This window comes from Pseudophryne corroboree, chromosome 4 (genome assembly GCF_028390025.1).
Source record: "Pseudophryne corroboree isolate aPseCor3 chromosome 4, aPseCor3.hap2, whole genome shotgun sequence".
NCBI lineage: Eukaryota > Metazoa > Chordata > Amphibia > Anura > Myobatrachidae > Pseudophryne > Pseudophryne corroboree.
Genome location: NC_086447.1, coordinates 565,187,136 through 565,193,333, shown reverse-complemented (window position 1 = coordinate 565,193,333; position 6,198 = coordinate 565,187,136). Strand labels below are relative to the sequence as shown.

General features: G+C 43.2%; 1 long non-coding RNA gene across 1 annotated transcript; it reads left to right on the top strand.

The window, feature by feature from the left end:
- Positions 1-1,312: 1,312 nt before the first annotated feature.
- Positions 1,313-2,480, top strand: LOC134911611 (uncharacterized). Its single transcript, XR_010176709.1, has 3 exons — positions 1,313-1,496; positions 1,572-1,784; positions 2,406-2,480. It is a non-coding gene; the product is annotated as an uncharacterized LOC134911611 (long non-coding RNA).
- The last annotated feature ends 3,718 nt before the right edge of the window (positions 2,481-6,198 follow it).

Below are 6,198 nucleotides of genomic sequence, written 5' to 3'. Positions count from 1 at the left end.
TGGATTTTTTGGTGGATTTGGAGAGGAGTTTTGTGATTGTTGAGTGCTGTACTGTGTGTGTAAGTAGTCTTGTCATATTTGTTGTCTAGTTTTTTCAGAGTTTGTAAACTTTTTTGTCCTTGTTTTTTTTCCCAAGTCTTTTGTCATTGTTTGTGAGTGAGTGAGTGTGTGTGTGTTGGCTGTGTGGAGTGTAGTAGTAGTAGTGGAGGAGTGTGTTTTGTGTTTTATTTTTTCTGTGTTTTGTGTTGTTTGTCCTCATTATGTCTGACTCAGAGGTCAGTGTGGTGGAGGAGGTTAGTGAGAGGGAGGAGGTGAGTGAGGTGGAGGAGGTGAGTGAGAGGGAGGAGGTGAGTGAGGTGGAGGGGGTTAGTGAGAGGGAGGAGGAGAGTGAGGAGGAGGAGGGGGTGCCTGTTGCTCAGTTTTCAAGTGATAGTGATGGTGCTGTGGCTCCGCAGCCACGCACCACTACCAAGACTGGCCGTATTGTAAAGTTCAGCTATGCTGAAAACATGGCGTTGGTGCGGGAGCTGATGAGGCATCATCGGCAATTGTTTGGCCAGGATGCTGCCAAGGTGTCCTCCCGCAGGAAATCTGTCCTGTGGGGGAAAGTAATAGTGGCAGTTAATAGTGAGGGTGTGGTGAGGCGGACTGAGGACACGTGTCGCAAGAGGTTTTACGACATCAAGCGCCGTGTCAAGGCCAAGATGGCCAAGGAGGCTAAATCAGCCCGCCAAACCGGGGGTGGCCCCCCTTTCCGGGCAACCTATCGTGACTGGGAGGAGCCTGTGTGGGCACTGATTCCTGCAGAAGTGGTGTCTGCAACTCATGTCCGGGATTCGGACCGCCCTACGCAGGATGGTGAGTTGGAATTTTTAAAATTATATTGTTTAAATTAAAAAATGATCATGCTGCAAAATTAAATTTTTTCTTTAAGTATGCATACATTGTGTTGGTCATGTATTGCAGGCCTGAGCACCCTTAAGGTGTATTTATGTTTTTAAACTGCATTTCCCATCATGCCTTGGCTGTTTTTTTTTTTTATTGAATGCAAAATCAGGTGCAGTGCATGCTGGTATGTGTAGTTCCAATACTTAATATGAGATATTTCTTGCCCATAGCTGTTGTATCTAATAGCAGCTTGGTATGATTTGTGTGTGTGTTTTTTTAAGTATTTTTATTTAGAATAAAGTTTGGTTTAAGTTGCCATTAATCAAACTCTGCAATATCTTGCACACAATTCATCAATGTTACTGTTTTATTTAGTGCAACACCATGTTCATTTTTATAGATAAACCAAATTAAGTAATCACGAAGATCTTAACCAGAAATTAGTTTACTTTACAATACGTACAAGATGGTTACAGTACACTAAGGTTTTGCAGTTATCAATGTTTTTTACAAGTATGGTAATAATGTTGTTAACACTTTTTCAACAGTACGCCAGACCAGCCGCCCAGACAGGCCCCAGCCAACTGATGAGGATGCTGGGATTGCAGGTAAGAATTCACTGTAGTCACATATTCTGCAAACACATAGAAGTACAAAATATTAATGTTTATATATTCACATAGGTTCTACTTCTGTAAGCCGACCTCCTCTAAGGCGCCCATCACAGGGCTCGGCTAACTTACCCAGGAGGCCAAGTAAGACACGGCGTCTTGAATCCGAATCTGCGGCTCCATCTTCCCCACCCAGGCGGCGCATCTCCGCAGTCTCACCCCAGCCACCACAAGCACTATTGGCTAGTCCACAAAGTGATGAGCCTCGATCACCTCAGTTATCTGGTGAGTAAAAACTTACAATAAACACATACAAAATAATCTACACAGTACAGTTACTATGATGTGAGTTGTAGTTGAGATTACATGTTTGCCATAACAACCAATCAGATTTCACGTATTAACTTTTGGAAGGTGCAAATGCATAAATTTTATAAATCTTACTGGTTGCTATGGGCAACATCACATTTAAAATTGAACAGCCATCGTAATAAATTTAGTACACACACGTGCACAGAAAAAAAACTGCAAATTACTCACCGAAAAAAACCCACCACCACCCCCTGAACACCATTATAGTGTTCACACACCTCCCCTGTCCTGGAGGTAGACTGCTTACTTGATCCGCTCCTCTGGACCATCCAGGTGAGCAGTCTATATCCTGGACAGGGGAGGTGACAGAACACTGTAATGCTGTGGAGGGGAGGTAGTTAGGTGAGGATTCCGGCAGTCAGTCTATGTGCACGCATGTGATGGGATATATGTGTTTTGAAACAAAATATTCCTCGTTTAGAAAAACACAATTCAAAAAACAAAAAGAATGCAGTATAATTCATTTTGAAATGTTTAGGCCAACCAAATATATTATGTGGAAAGTAAACAGTGCATGTTGCCCACCCCATACAGAACCAACCTTGATGCCCGACGTTGGCCAGCAGGAACAAGACCAACAGGCCACCTACACACTAAACCTAACACCCGTTGTCCCGACCCAGCCAACCCAGCCGCAGGATATCCCCCAAGCCTCCATTACTCCACAACTGCTCCAAGCTCCACCCCATCAACAAGTACCCGATGACTTTTGGTCCAGTTGGACAACCCAACAGACCCAAAACAATGCCTGCCTGACCGCCCACACCCAACACCTTGCCAGTCTGCCCCATCATCTGCCGCGCATTAGTCGCAACTCAGGCAGACTGATTGTCCAAGTAGGTAGAATAGCCACTTCTATGGATCAAATTCGGGCCGACAACAATCAAATGCTGGCTCATTTGACGCGCATCATTGATGAGCAACAACGCCAGCAGCAAACACTCATCCAACTGATACAACACAATCAGGTTGTGAATGAGTCATTGTCCAGGATTGTGGCCAGCCACACTGCAACCAACAACCAACTGAATGCCAGCATCCATAATTTAAGCCAGAACATCTCTTTGATGGCAGCACAACAAGTGAGCTCCAGCTCAGGAACCACGACCCCTAGCCAAACGCCAGTAACCTCCCCTGTTCGTCGATCCTCCCGAACACGTGCCAGTGAGCCAGCACAAAGCACGGCACCCAGCACACACAAGCGAAAAAAATAAAAAAATAAAAACTTTTGTGTAACACAATAAAAATTTGAATCTTTAAATCACACAACTTCCAGTGTCCGTGTCAAACATTGTAGAAGACGCTATGTATGTATGTTTTTCTGGGGTAATGAATTACAATGTATTTATATCAAAAACTAACTACAATGTACACACCACTATAAACAACAAACATTAAGTAAGAAAACACACAATCACACTTACAAAAATGTATTGCAAAGTGTTTAGTCAAGGTTAATTACATCCAACAAAAACTTACCAGTAAAATACCGCTGAATCACTTCTTGCCTTACCTGCCTTCTTACATCTGTACTCACACTGTCACCAGATGTTTCTAACTCCTCTGCTTGCTGACTGCTTTCTCCCTCATCATGTGCCAGATGTTGATTCAAACACAGATTATGGAGAAAACAGCAGCAGAACACAATCCTAGTCACTTTTGAGGGACTATACAACAAAAGGCCAGCAGATTTATCCAGACACCGAAACCGTGATTTCAGCACACCAAAACATCTTTCTATCACATTCCGCGTAGCCTTATGTGCATGATTGTAACTGTGTTCAGCAGGAGAATCAGGTTGGGACAATGGAGTAAGGAGCCAAGAGAAGCAGCCATAACCACCATCACCTGAAAAACATATATAGGCAACATTAGTACATGTGTATGATTATTAATTACCCTATACAAAAATGGAGTTTGTAGTTAAAAGACATACACACAACACATTTGGAACATACCCAGCAGCCAGCCATCAGGCATTTGTCCGTCCTCAAATTTATCGAAGAGCGATGACTGACTGAGGATGAAGGAGTCATGGCAGCCACCAGGGTAACCTGCAACCACACTCATAATTTTTAGTTTTGCATCACAAACCACCTGGACATTAGTGGATTGGGCCATATGTCTGTTGGTATATATATATTGACGGCCCCTAGGTGGTCTCAGCTGAACGTGTGTGCAATCTATGGCCCCCAGCACATTGGGCATGCCAGCAAGCTCATAGAAAGCTACCCTGACAGCACGCCACTCCGACTCCTGGGTAGGGAAGCAGATTGAGGCATTAATATGTGGATCCAAGACATCCAAAACCTGAGTGGACAGTAAACAATCTAAGGTGAGTGTCATGTTATGTATTCTATACAATACTGTGTTGTAAGAGCTTACAGAAGCAACACTTAGACATAAACGTGTATGTATTTTTCAACTCACCTGATTCAAATATTTTGAAAAGGTTGGCTGCGAGATACCAATAACGTCGCCTGCCACAGCCTGGAAGCTCCCAGTAGCCATAAAGTGTAACACAGCCAGGAGTTTGTGCAGGCCTGAGACAGAGCGAGAGCGTGCTGTCTCAGGGTCTAGTCCCAGTTTGACAAGGTCATACAGGCAGAAAATGTTGTTTCTATTTAGGCGGAACATCTGTATGACCCTATCATCAGACAATGCGTTTAAGTTTAAACGACCCCTAAAAAAACGTGGCTGGCGCAGCCTCCGCGGCACCTGGACAACCTGCTGACCATGTTCACTTACCTGGCCCTGATTTCTGGAAGCCTCATGGAGCAGTCTCAGGTATCCCACAGCAAACAGAAAGTCATTAGCACACACCACAGCCGCCATTTCAGAGTGAGAGAATTTCAAAATGTGCCTGGGACACTTTTATAGGGCCAAAAATTCAGGTGTGAGTAATGGATAATTGAGTACACATGTGTAAACACGCTTTTCAAAAGCAGGTCTGTTTTTTTTAGGACTTTTTTACGATTTGTAATTTTTCACGGCCGCAAATGCATTTTCACGGCAGACATTACAATTACGAATGGTTAGTAAATGACCGAGATTCATATCTAAACAGGCGCGTTTTGACCGATGGTGTATTCATTCGTAATTTTTTACTTGGACTTCCCAAAAAATACGAATGTCCTCATCACTGCCGTGATTTGAGTTTAGTAGATTACCGAGATGACACTTTGAAGAAAAAACGGCATCTCGGTCAAAATCGGGACCTTAGTAAATATACCCCCATGGGTGGAATTTGTTATCGTTATTTTTAGGAAAAATGAAAACCACCCCTCCTCTCTTTACACACACATATATATATATATATATATATATATATATATCCAAGGAGTAATTAAGCAATTGGAAGTTTTTGAAGTAGCTTAATTACTCAGTAATCACCTTCAGAGATGGTGTCTTCTTAATCCAGCAATGGGATCTGGACTCCTGTAGCAGCAAAGTGTGTAAGCGTGCAAAAGATGGAGAGGTGACCACCGGACCAGTAAGTATAATATATTGATTTTCTCACGCCCCAGGATTTTTTATTGCTGAAAACCCAGCATGCATTTTTTTTAAATTGGATACTGTGGATATCATGAGTGCGCATACCCACAGTAATCCAAAATTACGAGTGTCCGCAAGATTTATTTGCAGTGAGAACTAAGCGCCCAATTGAATTTATTTTATGCTTCCACATACTGTATGTCTATGAAAGAAGGCAATATTATTATTATTATTATTATTATTATTATCCTTTATTTATATGGCGCCACAAGGGTTCCGCAGCGCCCAATTACAGAGTACATATGCACATAATCAAAACAGGAAAACAGTGACTTACAGTTGAAGACAATATAGGACAAGTACAGGGCAACTAAGCATAACTACACCAGTAAACATAGAGATAAGTTCCAGGTGGCCAAAAAACTGCGGGATCTGGGCAGTTGAGGATTATTAGAGTAAGAAACGTATAAGCACATGAGGGAAGAGGGCCCTACTCGTGAGAGCTTACATTCTAAGGGGAGGGGTAGACAGACAGGGGTGACACAGATGGGGTACATAGAGAGCGTGGAACAGAGGGTTAGGTAGAGATTTGGCTAGGTTTGGTAAAGAAATGGGTCTTAAGAGCCCGTTTGAAGTTTTGTAGAGAGGTGGAGAGTCTGAGGGGGAGAGGTAAAGAATTCCAGAGAAAGGGAGCAGCACGTGAAAAATCTTGGAGATAGGAGTGGGAGGAAGTAATCAGAAGACAGGAGTGTCGGCGTGCATTAGCAGAGCGAAGAGGACGGGTGGGAGAGTAAAGGGAGATAAGGTCAGAGATGTAGATGGGAAAGGAGTG